Source organism: Bos grunniens, chromosome 7, assembly GCF_055505025.1.
Source record: "Bos grunniens cultivar Pamir isolate PY7600 chromosome 7, Bosgru_T2T1.0, whole genome shotgun sequence".
Lineage (NCBI taxonomy): Eukaryota > Metazoa > Chordata > Mammalia > Artiodactyla > Bovidae > Bos > Bos grunniens.
Window position 1 is genome coordinate 44,585,885 of NC_141171.1, and position 18,380 is coordinate 44,604,264.

The 18,380-nt window shown below is 48.5% G+C and overlaps 2 long non-coding RNA genes across 22 annotated transcripts in view; one reads left to right on the top strand and one right to left on the bottom strand.

The window, feature by feature from the left end:
• Window positions 1–2,911: 2,911 nt before the first annotated feature.
• LOC147369364 (uncharacterized) lies at window positions 2,912–4,010 on the bottom strand. Of its 3 annotated transcripts, none has more exons than XR_015167403.1 (3): window positions 3,875–4,010; window positions 3,180–3,414; window positions 2,912–3,045 (listed from the first exon to the last, which is right to left on the bottom strand). It is a non-coding gene; the product is annotated as an uncharacterized LOC147369364 (long non-coding RNA). The 3 variants fall into 3 exon arrangements; XR_015167405.1 differs by having other exon boundaries at window positions 2,919–3,045; window positions 3,338–3,414; XR_015167404.1 differs by having other exon boundaries at window positions 2,919–3,045; window positions 3,305–3,414.
• Window positions 4,011–4,602: 592 nt separating this feature from the next.
• Window positions 4,603–18,380, top strand: part of LOC147369365 (uncharacterized) — a 166,979-nt gene continuing 153,201 nt past the window's right edge. For 10 of the 19 annotated variants that reach the window (XR_015167400.1, XR_015167402.1, XR_015167401.1 and 7 more), the window contains exons 1-2: window positions 4,801–4,938; window positions 7,097–7,195. This is a non-coding gene — a long non-coding RNA (uncharacterized LOC147369365). Of the gene's footprint in view, window positions 4,939–7,096; window positions 7,196–18,380 lie in introns of all 19 variants that reach the window. The other 9 variants (XR_015167390.1, XR_015167393.1, XR_015167395.1 and 6 more) reach the window with 6 other exon arrangements.

Here is an 18,380-nt window from a genome sequence, read left to right on the forward strand (position 1 = left end):
CTTCAAAACAAGGAGCTGCCAGAGGGGAATGACCATGCCTCAGGTAGGGCTTGAGGGAGTTAGGGAGGAGGGAGTTTGAGAAGTGAGAGGCAGCAATGGCTGGTGGAGTTAGTGGCTGTGGGGTTGCTTCAGGAACATGCAGTGAGGCCTCAGGTGGAGGAGAGCATTTGGTCAGGAAGCTTAAGCCTAGTTAAGGGATCAACTTGGGGAGGAAGAAAGTTAGGCAGCATCCTAGGCCCACTGTCCTGTGTGCAAATGGGGAGAATTTGCACCAGTTACCTGGAGACTGGCATTCCTTCCCTGGGTAGTGCTCCCTTGCTTCTGGCTGGAGCAGCTCTGGGATATGACCCTCGCTGCCCTGGTCATCTGAGCTGGGTACTGCAATTTGGGGCAGGTGTCATAGTGTAGAAAAGAAGGAGGAGACCTCTTAAGCAGCAGGCTAGAGGCAAAATGGGAAAATGGCCACGTTGGGGTAGAAGCACCAGGAGGATAAAGGAGGGAGTGTGTTTCTGGTGGATCAGAGAAGGGAGGACCTCAGAGCATATGAGCCAAATACAGAATGCTTTTCCAGGTCTGTCCAATATACACAAGCAACTGCCAGGCTAATCCTGACCTTGTCATTCTGGTTTTGATACGGTGTTAAGGGCAGGGAGGGACAGTAGGGGAAATACATACTTCTAACCTGGGATTTGCTGGTTTCAAAAACAACCCACAGAAAAAAATATATAGACAGCTGTGTTTGGGGCCCTTTTCCATTGGTTGGGTCTGTGTTTACATCCTTCAAAGGTCAGGTGAACTTGTAAGATTTGGAGTCCTGGATCACGGAGGATCAAAATTCGTATCACAAGTAAGCAGGCCCTTACCACGTACATTGTTTTTTCTATGTGCATTTTAAAATAGACTATTCAGTCAAGACTTGGCTAAATGCCTAGGGGAGAGAAAACGGAACACACTTGGAAAACAGTCTCAGTGACTCAGCGAAGCATTGTAAATCCTGGTGAAGCATTTCTGAGGATGAGCTGAATTTAGTAGATGTTTCAAAAAAGGGTGGCCCAAATGATAGTGTGTCTTTGAGCAATGCTGGTGGACAGGCCTCTAGGACTCACATGAGACTGCCGTGAGGCCCAGGAGGGTTGTGTGGGATAGAACTTAAAAATTGAGAGCGTACATGCAGTCCTAAATGAAGCTGAGTGAGGGGCCTTTCCTCTGTGTCTTGTCCTTATCTGTATTTTCCAACTGAAGGATGGATCCTGCCTTGTTCACCACTGCCCCGGGCAGCCAGCGTGAAGCACGGGATTCTTGAATCCACACGTACAATATTTTCAGTGAATAAAAACATGAGAACTATTTGAAAACATTGAACTCTTTGTGGATGAGGAAAGGGTCAAAGCAGGCAAAGCTCACAGAGAAGGTGGATGGCGGAGCCAGGAATCCCTACTATGGTTTTTCCAGTAGTCATGTACAGATGTGAGATTTGGACCATAAAGAATGGCTGAGCACTGAAGAGTTGATGCATTCAAACTGTGGGGCTGGACAAGACTCACAGGAGGATCAAACCAGTTAATCCTAAAGGAAAACAGTCCTGAATGTTTACTAGAAGGATTGATGCTGAAGCTAAAACTCCAATACTTTGGTCATCTGATGGGAAGAGCCAACTCATTGGAAAAGACCCTGATGCTGGGAAAGATTTAGGGCAGGAGGAGAAGGGGGTAGCAGAAGATACAATGGTTAGATAGCGTCATTGACTCAATGGACATGGATTTGAACAAACTCTGGGAGATAGTGAATAGAGTACGTCAAGGTTGTATATTGTCACCCTGCTTATCTAACTTACTACATGCAGAGTACATGAGAAAAGCTGGGCTGGATGAAGCACAAGTTGGAATCAAGATTGCCAAGAGAAATATCAATAACCTCAGATATGCAGATGACACCACCCTTATGGCAGAAAGCGAAGAATTAAAGAGCCCCTTGAAAGTGAAAGAGGAGAGTGGAAAAGTTGGCTTAAAACTCAGCATTCAGAAAACTAAGATCATGGCATCCGGTCCCATCACTTCATGGGAAATAGATGGGGAAACAGTGGAAACAGTGTCAGACTTTATTTCTGGGGGCTCCAAAATCACTGCAGATGGTGACTGTAGCCATGAAATTAAAAGATGCTTGCTCCTTGGAAGAAAGCTATGACCAACCTAGACAGCATATTAAAAAGCAGAGACATTACTTTGCCAACACAGATCCGTCTAGTCAAGGCCATAGTTTTTCCAGTAGTCATGAATGGATGTGAGAGTTGGACTATAAAGAAAGCTGAGTGCCGAAGAATTGATGCTTTTGAACTGTGGTGTTGGAGAAGACTCTTAAGAGTCCCTTGGACTGCAAGGAGATCTGTCCAGTCCATCCTAAAGGAAATCAGTCCTGAATATTCATTGGAAGGACTGATGCTGAAGTTGAAACTCCAATACTTTGGCCACCTGATGTGAAGAACTTACTCATTGGAAAAGACCCTGATGCTGGGAAAGATTGAGGGCAGGAAGAGAAGGGGAGAACAGAGGATGAGATGGTTGGATGGCATCACTGATGGGATGGACATGAGTATGAGTAGGCTCCATGAGCTGGTGATGTACAGGGAAGCCTGGTGTGCTGCAGCCCATGGGGTTGCAAAGAGTCAGACACGACTAAGCGACTGAACTGAGGGAAGCCTGTAGTGCTGCTGTCCATGGTGTCACAAGGGGAGTTGGACATGACTGAGTGACTGAACAATAACAAATAATCTTCTGGAAAAGTGTGTGCCTGGAATATGGGGCTTTTACCTCCCCCAAAACAATAACGCTGCATACTGCGTTATCTGGAGTAGCACTGGCTTCCTGACAGTCCGATCCTCCTCCTCCAGTCAGTTCTGATTTAGTGTGGTGTGAGCGGCAGGGTTGAAGTGGCCACTTGAGGGCGACATCGCTCTTCCTTTGACTGGTGTCAGACTAGCAGCTTTGCGCCTTAGGAGTCCTGGAGTTGAGGAGAATGCAGACGTTCAATTCCTCTCCTTTGGGGTAGCTGAGAGCAAAACAAACGTGGTTTAACAGAGGCCTCAGGCTAGAAGGCAGGGAACTTTTATGAAGTTTTGCTTGTAAGACGTCCTTATCATTCAAAGTGTGGCATTGCTTGTTATAAAAGAATATTGGACTAACCCCAGATCTTAAGCACCCAGCCCAGTGCTTCTCAGACTAGGCTGGTGCTCTTGCTAAAAGGCAGATTCTTATCTGGTAGGGGCTTGGGAGATTACAGTTCTAACAGGCTCCCAGGTGATGCTCACAATGGACCATATTTTGACTTTGAAAAACGTAACCTCTAGAAGCCGTAGTGGTGAAGTTGTGGTCACACCAGTTCTGCTCATCACAGGAAATGATGGATGTAGAAGACATTCTAGACAAACAAAAAAGATCAAGATACTGCAAGCTCTAGGCATGTAATTTTCCTTTTTAAGCCCTATTAGCAGCACAAGGAGCAGCTGACCCAGGTATAAGCAGCTTCAGGGCTGTGGAAGAAATTTCTTTCTTGCCCTTATCCCTCCAGTTGGCTGGCATCACCGACTCAATGGACGTGAGTCTGAGCAAATTCCGGGAGATGGTGAAGGACAGGGAAGCCTGGTGTGCTGCAGTCCATGGGGTCAGAAAGAGTCGAACATGACTGAGCAACTGAACAACGACAATCCTTCCAGTAGCCCAGATTTCTGAGGAACGTTGATGATGGGCAAGCTAGGGAGCCTACAGGCACTGACCTCCTAGTGGGTATGGTCACTAGTGCCCCTCTCCCCGCCCACGCCCCCTCCACTGCCAGGTTGGGGAAGGAGTATTGCTTCCTGCCCCTGGGCTGTACATCTTACCGAGCACCAGAGGCCCCAACACGCCTTTTGACCTAAGCCTCTCCTGTTGACTTGGTGTGATGCCATTGATAGCCCCAGAAGAGGGGGTTGCTCCTGACCTCTGTAGAGGGTAGGGTCTCTAGCTGGGCATAGAGACTCCTACGAATCATCAGCATTGTGCCTCTCTGAATCCTGGACTTTGCTGCAGAGGATTATGACAAGCTTCAGAAGGACTGGGGGAAACGGGAGCCTCCAGACACCTAGTTTCGTGTTCTCTCCTTGCCTCGTGGTAGATACCCCGTTCTGAGTGGTAGGAGAGACACAGCTTTCCTTGTGTAGGAGGGTCCCTGTTCTTCCCCTCCACTCCCATCCATTTAAGAGGATTATCTCCTGCCATGGCCCACCCTCTGGGAGTTCTGTCTTGGCCACTTGTTTTCCAGATTTCTTTCATACCAAATCAGGAAGATGAGTGCAAGAGCCTGAACTGAAGTGGCAGGGCAGACAGTGGTAGGGAGGCTCCTCCCTGTGGATCCGCTCCTGGACTCCCCTCCCAGGTGAAGCAGTGACCCCACTGTGCCTCAAAGCCTTGGGGAGCTTGTTAAAATCTGACCCTGACCCCCGCCCCATAGGATTTTTGAGTCAGAAAGTCTGCAGTGGGGTCTGAAGATTTGTATATATAACAAGTTTCAGGTGAGGTTGATGCCGTTGTTCTGGGTGTAGAGAACCTGGGGAATGGGTAAAGAGGGAATAAATGAGGCTGTTGATTGATAGAACCAACAGCTGAGGGTGAAGGTGGTTGTGGGCTGGAGGTGGAAAGAGAAAGTAGAATTGTGGGGAGCAGAGGGAGAGGAAGACGCAGCATTATTTTTGGAAATGCCAAATCAAGTTTGGAACTTCTTTGAGGCTACTTGTGACGGCAGGATGACATGTCTCTGACACAGTATCTAGTTTACATGGGTCCCGGTGTGACCAAGGCCTCAGCAATTTGCCCTGACTTGCGGTCTCTAGCGTGTGGGGCTTCTCTTCTCTGGGACCCACTGGCCTTCAGCTTCTCTCCACGGTGCAGCTCGCTTCCCCCAGGGTAGGTAAGTCTGTGATTTCCTTTTCTCAGTGCGTGTCTTTTTCCTGACTGTGCTGAGAGCTTCTCCAGAGTGGAGAAGCACTTGCTGGGCTGGGTTCCCTTCTCAAATTGGGCCCACAGGCTCCAGAGCCCTGTTTCATGTAGGCACACCCCTGTCTACTCCCTTCCTCAAACTGGAGGAGATTTCTGTGGCTTGGAAGGGCCCTCACAGTTCAAGAGAAAAGCTTCAGGATTTCGATGTTCCCAGGTGAGGCATAATGTCATGCACTTTCCATTAAATCAGACTCCGCTCTTCAGCCTGCTACACATAGTGTTTAAGGACAGTTTAAAAATAAGCCCTGAATCGGAACGAACTCATCAAGAAGTACTATCTGTTAATGAAATTGCTTCCTGTTAATTTGAGTTTACAAAATAAATAGTTTCCGATAATCTGGCATTGCTGTTCATGGTGCCCACCTCCCAGAGTGGGCTGCTGGCAGTGGCCTGGGAGGATGGCCCCTGGCAGCCATGGCAACCGCCCCAGAAAACCTGGAAGATGCAACTAATGGGGAGCCTGGGCTTCATTTGTTGGCTCCTTGGTCCTTTCCGCAAACATTATCTTGAGTAACCATAGGGCTCTGCCCTGTCCCAAGGATGCAAATATCATCTGGACCCAGAGCTATCTCCCCATAGCGCTTCACTGGGCCCTAGAAATCAACAGGTAATTGAGAGTCAACCTGCAGGGTGGGAGTGGAGCTGAGATGTAATGGGTGAGCGGGTGGTGGCTGCATAGGCAAGTAGAGAGAGAAGGGCTGGTGCAGGAGCTGCAGAGGGAAGAGTGTGACCAAAGGTGGGCAGGGATGGGCACACGGCTCTGGATGGAAAGTGAGGGCAAGGAATGCCCAGAGATAAGGGGGTCAGGGGCCAGTGGGTGGAGTCACATAAAATGCCCCTCCCAGGATGCCTTTTTGCAGCCATTATTTTATATGGGAGTTCAAGGTCTTTCAAAATTGAGGACGGTAAGCACCACCAGACGAGGGTGCTGGGAGCAAGGTCAGATTCTAGGAAAGGCCACAGAGCTCCATGAGAGGGTCTATAAAGCGAGCTGGAATCTGGCCTGGTGATGGAGGAGCGGGGAGCGGCAGGCCCTCACCCTGCCCCCCTGCAGCTCGAGGTTACCTTGGTGTGTGCGTGGTGACAGCCGGCCCCCAGGCACCTTTGCCCAAGCGTGGCTCTCTTGAACAGGCAGGACAAAGGGGTGGGTGGTTCAGTGGGTGTCATCTATGTGGGGCCTGTGCTGATGCCTGGCATCCATTATAGGATGTGGTGGGTAAGTCATCCATGCACACAGCTTCCTGGGGGAGGTCCCAAGCACTTGGGGAGGGACTTCCTGGGCTTGGGGCCTTGTATCTTTCTTAAGAGACAAAAATGGCCTTGATTCTCTCCTGAGGGTGTTGAGAAGCCCTGGTAAGTTTCTAAGCAAAGACACAGTTTGTCTGATTTGCACTGTAGAGACGTCTGGCAGTTTGTGGGGAGAGAGCAGGAGGGGACGGACTGGCAGCAGTGGGGCTGGTGAGGGTCTCAGGTGAGGCCCAGTGGGTGGGCTGCAGGGTCAGGGCAGAGGGCCATTATCTCTGGGAAATAGCAATCCTGGGGCTGGGTGCTTTACTGTGAAGGTGGGTGGCCAGAGATCTGGCCAGGTTTCTGTGGTTAGGTGGGGGCTCACATGTGCTACGAGTAGAATTAGAAGGAATCAATCTGCCTTTTAGGAAACGCACAGTGTTATATGTTAAGAAAACACAGTACGTGTTCAGAGTGGGGATCCTGTGAGCCACAAGTGGGACAATCTGTTTGGGATGTGTCTTCTTTTCAGACCACCTCCTCCAAGTCGTGGCCCTTTGGCAGAGGGAGTTGAGGGTAAAAGATGAGGCCTGGGGGATTCTGTGGGAGGAGACACCTTGATAAGGATGCCAGTGGCTTGCCGAAGATGGCCATGGAGGGGGTTTCAGGCCCTTGGGTCTCTGGAAGTGCCAAGGACATGCTGGCTATTTGCTCTCCTAGTTCAACTCCCCAGTTTCCAACGTTCAGTATAAAATGGGTTTGGCTGAGGTTTCTCCCCCATGCATAATTGCAATTATGCAATTGAGCACTGACAGCTGGGTGACCTCCTCTTTTCTCTGCAGGGAGCAGGGAAGAGGAACACCTGCCCTGGGTCTTGGAGAGACCAGTCCAGCGCAAGAGAGTCAGGCATCCCAGTTGCTGTTCCTGGTTGGAAAACATGGGTAAGTCATCTTTGGGGACAGTTACTTCTATTTTGATGCCAGTTTTGAGCCTTTCTTTTCTTTAAAAAAAATTATTTTTGGCTGTTCTGGGTCTTTGTTGCTGTGGGGGCTTTTCTCTAGCTGCGGTGAGAGAAGGCTATTCTTTGTTGTGGGGTGCAGGCTTCTCATTGCAGTGGCTTCTTGTTGCAGATCACAGGGCTCCAGGGCACGTGGGCTGAGCATTGCGACCCCCGGACTCTAGAGCATAGGCTAAGTAGTTGTGGCACGTGGGCTTAGTTGCTCCACAACATGTGGGATCTTCCCGGACCAGGGATCGAACTGTGTTCCCTGCTTTGGCAGGCAGATTCTTAACCACTTGACCACTAGGGAAGCCCCTTGAGTCTTTCTGTTCTTATTTCATAGGTCCTCCTGGTGGTGATTAAATTTCCTTTGTTTTCAGCCATATTTGTTAGAATGGCTCAGTTAACAATGTCACCAAAAACAGGGGACCATGTGAACAACTTAGTAGGATCTTTTACGAGGACTGGAGGAGGCTCATGTTGGGGGGTGGCCCTGCGTCTGACCAGCTATAGTCCCAGTGACAATGGGGGTATTGATTTCCTGGGGCTGCTGTCACAACGTCCCTCATGCTGGAAACTTATATGACTGAGGAACGATTCTCTCACAGTTCTGGGGGCCAGAAGTCTGAAATCAAGGCATGGACAGGGCTGGTTCCTTCTGAGGCTGTGGTGGAGAATCTACCTGTGATGCTCTCCTGGCTTCTGATGGCCTCAGGTGTTCCTTACCTGTGGATGGTGTTCTTCCTGTGTCTACATTGTTTTCCCTCCATGTGGGTCTGCCTCTGTGTCCACATTTCCCCTTTTTATAAGGATTAGGGTTTACTCTAATGAACTCATTTCACTTTGTAAGGGCTCTGCTGCTGCTGCTGCTGCTAAGTTGCGTCAGTCATGTCCGACTCTGTGCGACCCCATAGACGGCAGCCCACCAGGCTCCCCCATCCCTGGGATTCTCCAGGCAAGAACACTGGAGTGGGTTGCCATTTCCTTCTCCAATGCATGAAAGTGAAAAGTGAAAGTGAAGTCGCCCAGTCGAGTCTGACTCTTAGCGACCCCATGGACTGCAGCCCACCAGGCTCCTCCGTTCATGGGGTTTTCCAGGCAAGAGTACTGGAGTGGGGTGCCATTGCCTTCTCCGTTGTAAGGGCTCTATTAGATCCTAATGTTGGGAAAGATTGACGGCAAAAGGAGAAGGGGGCAGCAGAGGATGAGGTGGTTAGATAGCACCACCGACTCAATGGACATGAATTTGAGCAAACTCTGGAATAGTGGAGGACAGAGGAGCCTTGTGTGCTACAGTCCATGGGGTCACAAAGAGTTGGACATAATTCAGTAACTGAACAACAACAGATTTCCAAATAAGGTACCATTCTGAGGTATTGGGTTTAGGACTTCACACTATCCTTTTGTGAAGGACACAATCAACCCACAAGTGGCCCCTTTATGTGTGAATTTCTCAGGGACTTCAAGGTACATCTGCTCAGAGACGAGGGTGGGTTGACTGGGTTTCTGGGATTGCCCCGTGAGCAGGTCCAGGGGCTGGTCCCTCAGCAAGGGTCTCCGGGTTTGAGCAGAATGTCAAACTTTGCTATTGAGAATTCTGGCCTGGGGGCACCACTTTCCCAGACTCTCTTTTCTGTGTCCATCCTACCCCCACACCCCTGACTTGCTCTGTGGGCAGTTGTATGAGGAGGCACATGTGAGCAGGGCTGGCTTCCTAGAGACCCTGCTGTGGGTGGCCCAGGAAACTTCCAGAGAAGCAGGAATAACTCTAAGTGTAAGTCACATCCAAATGTGCAAGAATCCACCTTCCTAGTTGGCCCGTATATATGTGCCAAGAATCAGGCTGGTTTGGGTTCTGGAAGGGTGGTCTACTGGTCCAGGTTTGGGTCATCTGAAGTATCAGCACTAGAGGGCAGAGGCTGTTGGCCCCTATGACCTGTGCCCTGGGGTCGTCGGAGGTGGGCCCTGGGGCCTGTCCTCTGCTGCGCTTTGGGTCCGTTTGTTTTCATATTGTTGTTCCTGGGGTTTCAGAGTGATCACCAGGACCCCAGCCCCATATGTAGCCTTGGCTTCAGAAACCTGAGACCTAAAGGCAACAAATGAATTTCAGATGTAGATCTTGCTGCATTTAACATTTATGAGTGGCAATGAAAGGGAAGGTTGGAATGTATCTGCAGTTCTCAACCACAAGCTATAATTTTACACACTCAAACATCTGTTTTAAGATCATAGCAGTGAGTGTTGGGTAATTGGCTCTCTTTGGTCCTGGACCCATCAGTTAGGCCTCATCAACTTTATCATAAATTCTCAGGGACTTGTTAGTAAACAACATTTGGGGAGCCCGATACTGCCACACTGCAGCCAGGGAGTCTGAAGCATCTGCCTGTCAGTGTGCTAGTCCAGGAGCTGCCAACGTGGGGAGCCTGGGGCAGGAGGTGGGGAGAGAAGTTACATCTGCCTGGGAAGGAGGCAGTGGAAGGGGAGGCGAGGGTGGTGGGGGTTCCCAGTGCCTCATGCACTTGGGATTTGGGTGCAGAAATATTTGATACGGCCTGGAGGATGAGGGAAAAGGTGGATGGTCTTGGAACTAGACAGACCTGCCTCAGTCCTGACTCTACCATGAACCAGCTGGGTGACCCTGGCAAGGCTCTGCGAAATAGAGGTAATGAGGAGTAACAAGACTGTGTGTGAGGCTCACCATTCTGGCCACACAGTGAGACCCCACAAAGTAGAATATTAGTACTGGGAAGTGAAGGGAGGGGGCTGAACCAAAGAGCTGGGAGTCGGGCGGATGGTTGTCCACAGGAGCTGTTGAGGGCGCTGGGTTTGGTGGGTTCCATACGGCTGCCTCCTTATGGCAGGTGCTGGCCGTGCACGGCTGTCTGGCTGGGAGAGTGGGCAGTGTCCCCCCTGTATTGCAGGGTCCTTCCTGGCTCATCCGGGCCTCCGTGCTAGCAGTCACATTGCTCTCCTGGTCATTTGGACAGACCCTTCATCCACTGACTGGTCCACCCACCCTGACTCGACTCCTGCAGGGCCAGAGGTGCCGGGAAAGGCCCAGTAGGAGTTGTTTTTGGGGGTCGGGGCCCTGAGATGCGTGGTGCTCAATGTCCTGTATCTGGGGGTGGGTTCTGGCTGTGCCTCCTCTTTGTGTCCTGTGGTGGGGCATTCCCAGGATGCAGGAATGATGGGGATCCAACAGTTCTGCACTCCAGGGTTTGAGGTGCTGTGGGGCAGAGGGATTGGCCAGTGTGGGGCCTCTCTTTTGGCCCATTGACCTTGGCACAACTCATCTGGTGGACCTGCCTGGAATAACTGGGGCTGGGGAGGTTCCTCTGGGGAGTGCATGGTCCAAGACAGCTCAGCATTCCCTCATCATCATGGCAAGCTTCAATCTGGCCTCCTTCATGGGTTGGCAGGGAGCGATCAGAAATTCCTGAAGCCAGTTTGCTCCAGAGCACCCTTGTGACTGGTCAGACAACACAGCACAAAGGCTGGTGCCCCTGTGACTCAGCCCTGGAAACTTCAATTAGCTTCCTGATTTGTGAAATGGGATAAGCACAGAATCTACCTGTGGAGACTAAACAAGATAGTGTATGTCAGTGCTTACTGCCACCCCTGGCCCCTGCTGCTGCTAAGTCACTTCAGTCATGTCCGACTCTGTGAGACCCCATAGACGGCAGCTCACGAGGCTCCCCCATCCCTGGGATTCTCCAGGCAAGAACACTGGAGTGGGTTGCCATTTCCTTCTCCAATGCATGAAAGTGAAGAAGACGCTCAGTCGTGTCCGACTCTTAGCGACCCCATGGACTACAGTCTACCAGGCTGCTCCGCCCATGGGATTTTCCAGGCAAGAGTACTGGAGTGGGTTGCCACTGCCTTCTAGAGTTACACTATTGCAATCATTGATCATATATCGAAACATGCATTTGATCAACTGCTTCAAGTCTAGTCATCATTTCTGTTGAAGGCTCAGTCATATACTTAGTAATACAAAAATAATTCTGTGAAACAAGCAAAATACAAATGGTATAGTTAATAACATTAGTGGAATTAAAAGTAAATATTTTAGCCATGAGCCTCCGACACCAGTTGTTTTTTAAAGATTGTCAAGACTAGGGAATGGGTCACTTAGAGCAGAAATCTGATTTTTCATGTGGTTCAAAGGTGTTACATTAAAGGAATTATCAGGAACAAAAATACAGCATTCAGTTTGAATTATAGCACAGATATCTCCCTGAGATGCTGTAAGGTGTCAAGGGTCTTGCAGTTGGGTAGCATTGCCTTTCTCATCATAGAGATCTCAGAATTCAATAGGCTAATAGCCTGGTTACTATCATTTAAATCTTATGAAAGTTGTCAAGGCTTCAGTTCAGTTAAGTCGCTCAGTCATATCTGACTCTTTGTGACCCCATGAATCGCAGCATGCCAGGCCTCCCTGTCCATCACCAACTCCTGGAGTTTACTCAAACTCATGACCATCGAGTCGGTGATGCCATCCAGCCATCTCATCCTCTGTCGTCCCCTTCACCTCCTGCCCTCAATCTTTCCCAGCATCAGGGTCTTTTCCAATGAGTCAACTCTTTGCATGAGGTGGCCAAAGTACTGGAGTTTCAGCTTTAGCATCAGGCCTTCCAATGAACACCCAGGACTGAACTCCTTTAGGATGGACTGGTTGGACCTCCTTGCAGTCCAAGAAACTCTCAAGAGTCGCCTCCAACACCACAGTTCAAAAGCATCAATTCTTCAGTGTTCAGCTTTCTTCACAGTTCAACTCTCACATCCATACATGACCACTGGAAAAACCATAGCCTTGACTAGACGGACCTTTGTTGGCAAAGTGATGTCTCTGCTTTTTTAATATGCTATCTAGGTTGGTCATCGGAGAAGGCAATGGCATCCCACTCTAGTACTCTTGCCTGGAAAATCCCATGGACGGAGGAGCCTGGAGGGCTGCAGTTCATGGGGTCGCTGAGGGTCAGACACAACTGACTTTCACTTTCACTTTCACTTTTCACTTTCATGCGTTGGAGAAGGAAATGGCAACCCACTCCAGTGTTCTTGCCTGGAGAATCCCAGGGGCAGGGGAGCCTGGTGGGCTGCCGTCTATGGGGTCGCACAGAGTCAGACACGACTGAAGTGACTTAGCAGCAGCAGGTTGGTCATAACTTTCCTTCCAAGGAGTAAGCATCTTTTAATTTCACGGCTGCAATCACCATCTGCAGTGATTTTGGAGCCCCCCAAAATAAAGTCAGCCACTTTCCCCACTGTTTCCCCATCTATTTCCCATGAAGTAATGGAACCAGATGCCATGATCTTAGTTTTCTGAATGTTGAGCTTTAAGCCCACTTTTTCACTCTCCTCTTTCACTTTCGTCAAGAGGCTTTTTAGTTTCCCTTCACTTTCTGCCATAAGGGTGGTGTCATCTGCATATCTGAGGTTATTGATATTTCTCCTGGCAATCTTAGATATGTCAAGGCTTAGATATGATCAATTTCATCCTCCAACCCCATTGAAGGCACACACACCCAGAAGCTGCTACATGGTCATACCAGTAAAATACAGATCTTTGTCCCATTGGGATCATACCGAGGGTAGATTGGTTGGGGTTATCTGTAATTTGTTAACATGTATGACCTTAAATTCATGGGAATCCCAGGCTATACCTTCGTATCATCCCTGTAGTCCTAAATAAATGTTAACTCTTCTTACTCCTCAGGTTACATGAGGCAGATTGGCATTCAGTGTGAGATCAAACCCACCTGGGTCTCAACTGTGAAAAAATTCTCTTGGTGAGGCATAAGCATACAGACTCTGGTGTGGGGCAGGGCCCAGTTCAAATCCTGTCCCTGTCACCTGTGTGACCTTGGGACTGTGACTAACCTCTCTGAGGCTCCACTTACTCATCCACAAAATGGGCACAAGAACATTGTCTATTTCATAGGCTTGTTGTAAGGAGTAGATGAAATAGACTCAGTAAGTGTCTGGCTCAGTGAATGTCAGTTTCATTGTTAGGAACTTGTTTATTCACATCAAGGGAACAGTTTTTTTCTGAACCCTGCTCCTCCCCCTCACATCTCCCTGGTCCATGGAGAGGAGATGAATGTACATGACGGAGGAGATGAATGTACATGACGGAGGAGATGAACCTTGTCGGCATGTGGCACAGACAGGGGGATGGACTGAGGCCAAAATAATCATGGAGAAAGCCCCTCCCCTTTTCCATGATTAGCATACATCTGTATTTTTATCACCCTAACTCTAAACTACCACAGAAGACCTTAGATCTCGTGGCATAGGACTGTGGTTATAATTAGTTTTTAGGTATTTACAGATCTGAGAGGGGAAAAAAAGATGGTTTTTGCCCTAAGTGGGAAGTGAGTGGCAGGAGAGGCCAGCTTGGCATGGAACTCAGGGCAGAGTGTCTGCCAGCTGAATTCCAGGGCACCCTCACAGGCAGCTGGGGCTCTGAGCCTACCCTTCCCAGGCCTCACTCTGGGGCGGCTCCATGCTGCTCTCTGGAAGTCTGGCTCCCCAGGGGAGTGTGTAAGATCTCTGCTTTCCATCAATAATACGGGTTTATCTTATGTGATCTCCTCAAAGACCCCAGAAGGTGCCAGGGTCCCCCTGGCAGATGAGGAAATGGGACTCAGTCTCTGGGCCCTGCCCTGCCCCCTCCCCCGAATGGGGATGACTGGGAATCACCCAGGGGAGCTGTCACTCTCCCTGGCTTAGCATGTGCTCATCATCCATCAACTGGCTTTTTAAAAAAATAAGTTAAAATATATTAAAATATTTAAAAAATATTTAAAGAAAAAAAATTATTTGTTTGGCTGCACCAAGGCTTAGTTGTGCCCCAACTGTCCCATCAGAGGTTCTTTTGTTCACTCTGACTTTACTGGTTTGCTCAGGCTTACTGGGACTGCTGTTGGTGTTCACTGTAACAGCAACCCTCTCAACTCCTGTAATCTCCAGTGTGGCATGTGGGATCTAGTTCCCTGACCAGGGATTGAACCCGGGTGCCCTGCATTGGGAGCACAGAGTCTCCGCCACTGGACCACCAGAGAAATCCCCCTACACTTGGTTTTGCATCTGGGGTTTGTGATGCCATTTCTGTGGCCAGCAGCCTGCTCCACAGGGGTCCATATGGTTCCTGGCTCGCTTCCTCAGGTTTCTGGCCATCCTGGGTTCCTCTAAGTGAAAATGAATCCCCACAGTTGCTCTTTCCCATCACCCTGTTTGTCTCCTTCGTGGTTTTATCACAAGAGATGCAGAGTGAGGGGGCTGAGAGAGAGAGGGCTTAGAACCAGACACATCTGTGTGTGTTGTTCCTGACCCTCCATGGACTGAGTGACCTTGGATGAGTTATTTAATCCCTCAGTGCCTCCTGTGTAAAATGGAGATAATAGAACTTTCCTCGTAGGATCAGATGAGTTAATACATGTAAAATACTGAGAACAGTGCCTGCCATTAGCGTCAATGCTCAGGGAGTGTAAGCTATCATGATTATTATCACAGTCTGTACTCATCTTATTTGCTAGTATCATAGCCACTAGACTGTAAGCTCCCGGAAGGCAGGAACCACAGTCTCACCTAATCTCTGCTGTACTCCAATGCTTATGACACACCCAGGATGACGTGGGTGGTCCACAGGAGCTGAGTGAATAAAGCAGCAGGACCAAGGTCATCTCAGTGGATGGGAGAGGTCAGGCCTCAAGTGACGGAGGCCTATTTCAGGGCCTGGGCTTTGTTCACTCCCCACTGACATTCCTAGGTAAAAACATCCTAAACTATTTAAACTCAACAGTTCCTGTTCAATTTTATGCCTTTCCTCAGGAAAGTAATTTATAGAGGAAAATAAAAGGGTGTCCTTCCTTGCTGAATCAAGCTTGGCATCAGCTCTGCTGTAGCAGGAGAGTGGCTTGGTCACTGGTGTTGGGGGTGGGATGGAAACAGCGGCAGGCTTGTCCTTTCCTTTCCCTTTGTTCATTACAAAGCTTATCTGTGCCAACAAAAGACCCTCAGTGATGCTGGTGCCATCTGCCTTGTCCTGGTCCTCTGGTGCTAGTATTCCCATGCGGGTCTGAGAAAGGGCTGGCCTTTTTCCAGGGGTCCATTCTAGCCCAGCCTGGTGCTTGAATCTTGGAAGTGCAATGGGGAGGGGACACTTGGGCAAGGAAGGAGGGGACTTTGGAGTGTGGTCCCATGGCCAGGTGGCCTCAGGGTGTGACTGGTCCAGTCCATGTAGGGGGGGCATTAGGAGATGTTGGCATCTGCCCACCTAGGCAGGAGGAGAGACAGGCAATGGTGCCTGGCTGCCTCGTCTTGGACAGTTCATGTAACCTCTGTGAGTCTCAGTGTGTAAAGTGGATACAGGAGTCCTGCCTTCTCCCCTTCCCCACACCACACTTCTAGAGCTCTAGAGACACCAGGGCCTGTGATACCACAGTTCAGGGACCATCTGGGAGATGAACTGGGGTCTCCCTCCTGGCAGCAACCCTGAAGTTTCCACATAGCTAGGGGGCTGAACACCCTCTCTGATCCTCCTCTGGGAGTGTTTCTGGGCAGGAGGGTGATAAGGTGGATAAGAAGGGCCTGCTTGGCCATGTCTCTTTGTTTGTTAGTCACTCAGTGGTATCTGACTCTTTGTGGCCCCGTGAACTGTAGCCCACCAGGCTCCCATGTCCATGGGATTTCCCAGGCAAGAATACTGGAGTGAGTTGCCATTTCTTTCTCCTGGGGATCTCTCTGACCCACAGATCAAACCTGAGTCTCTTGCATTGGCAGGCAGATTCTTTACCACTGAGCCACCAAGGAAGCCCTTTGGCCATGTCTTATTTAGTGGGCAGAGCTGTTCTGTTTGAAATGTGTAGGCCTGTCTTCACCATGTCCTGAGCTTTGGGGGCTCAGTCCAAACTCCAACCCAGGAAAATTCCATTGACATCAAGTTCTCCTCTTTCCCAGGACACCTGCCTGCTCAGGGAACAACTGTTTCTAGGGCTTTATCCTTCCTCTCTATGGGCCTGGCTGGGCTCCTTCATCAGGGCCTGAAGTCCAAGGGCAGAGAATTTGAGCTGGGTCTGGTTGGAGTGAGGGGAGTGAAACTCAGGCTTGAGCCTTCCCTTGTCCCTCACCTGCTCTGAGCCAGTGTCCCTGAGACTTAGGTGCTGCTGGCCCATGTCCACATCTCCTTGTTGCCGATGGGGCCGCAGACTCACTTGTCTGATTTATGTCTAACAGCCTCCTGGTTTATACCTTTTCTCAGCAGTTTAATAATGATCCATAAATCTGTCCCCATGAACTTAGATTTAGAAGGTCTGAGTCTCTGAAGACCAGTTTGATTTTTACAAATTTTGTAAAGTAACTGGGGGATTTAAACTCTCCAGACTGGCCCATTTTCACACTTCTTTTTTTTTGACCCTTAGCCCATTGGGAATCGCTTCCCAGCATGATCTCCCCATGTATTTTGTGATTGACCTTTATGTCCGTGAACAGATTGAGTCTGGGATCATGATGGTGTCTGGGTTGTGTTCTCATTTGCTCCAACTGCTGGGCTCTGGTCGGTCCCTTGGGCCCTACTGACCCTGGTTAGATCCTCCTGGTTCTGAAGGCATGTCTTCTCTCCCTGGAGTCTCTTTCTTGGGTATTTCAGGTTCATGCCTGTGGCCCTGATGTCCTGCTGCACTGCAGGGTTTGTAGGAGAGGAGGTCCTGGTTTTGCTTTATAGCCCTCTTCTCTCTTACACCCTGGTTGAATCATCGGGGACAGAGTTGATCACATCATCAGCCTTGGTCTCTGGGTTAAGTTCGTCATGCCTGATTGTTTTTCTCCCAGGACAAGTCCTCTCCTGGGAGATACTTCAGTGTCTCAGCAGCTGGACACCCAGGGAGCTCATTGTACTCTGTTGTCAAGCTCGCTGGTTATGAGCCCAGCCAGGCTTAGCTTGAAGTATCTCCCCCTACCCATGGTTTTTGCTGGGGATTGTTCAGGGAGGATGTTTTTCCTCTGAAGGATGTTGACAGGCCTGAATGATGAGAGCTGTATGTGGAGTGGGCACAGACAAGGATAGGTGGAGCTGCCCTGGGTGAACAGGCAGTTCTGCTTAGTGGTCCCCAAATTTCTGAGAGAGAAGCCTATTGCTTCTTTTTTTAAAATTTAAATGTTAATTTTTGGAAGGGCCGATGCCTTATTTTTATTTATTTTTTTACTTTTTTAAATTGAAATATAGTTGATTTACAGTTCTGTGTTAATAACTGCTGTATGGTAAAATGGATTCAGTTATATATATAATTATATATTAATAACATAATATATACATTTAATGTTATTTATATATTATATAAATTATAGATTTAATATATCAAATTATATATATATTAAATATAATATATATATATTTCTTTTAATACTCTTTTCCATTATGGTTTATTATAGGACATTGAATTTAGTAGGACCTAGTTGCTTATCCACTGTAGACATAAAAGCTTGTATCTGCTAACACCAGCCTCCCACTCCATCCCACAGCCAAATCCCTCTCCCTTGGCAGCCACTGGTATATTCTCTATGAGTCTGTTTGTTTCATGGATAGGTTCATTTATGTCATATTTAAATTACACATCTAAGTGATGTCATATGGCGTTTGTCTTTCTCTTTCTGAAAGACTTTACTTAGTATGATAATTTCTAGTTGAACCCATGTTGCTGCAGATGCCACTAGTTTGTTCTTTTTTATGGCTGAGTAGTATTCCATTGTATAAATGTATCACATCTTCTTTATCCATCTGTTGATGAACATTTAGTTTGTTTCCATATCTTGGCTATTGTGAACTTAGAATGTGAACATAGAATATTGCTGCTATGAACATATGGGTGCATGTATCTTTTTGAATTATAATTTTCTCTGGATAGATGCCCAGGAGTGGGATTTTTGGATCACAGGGTAATTCTAGTTTACATTTTTAAGAATTCCATACTGTTTTCCACAGTGGCTACACCAACTTACATTCCCAACAACAGCCCAGGAGGGTTCTTTTTTCTCAATATCCTCTCTAGCATTTGTTATTTGTAGACTTTTTTTTTCATCTATCATTTTATTTTTTAATTTTTTTTTTTTTTACTTTACAATAT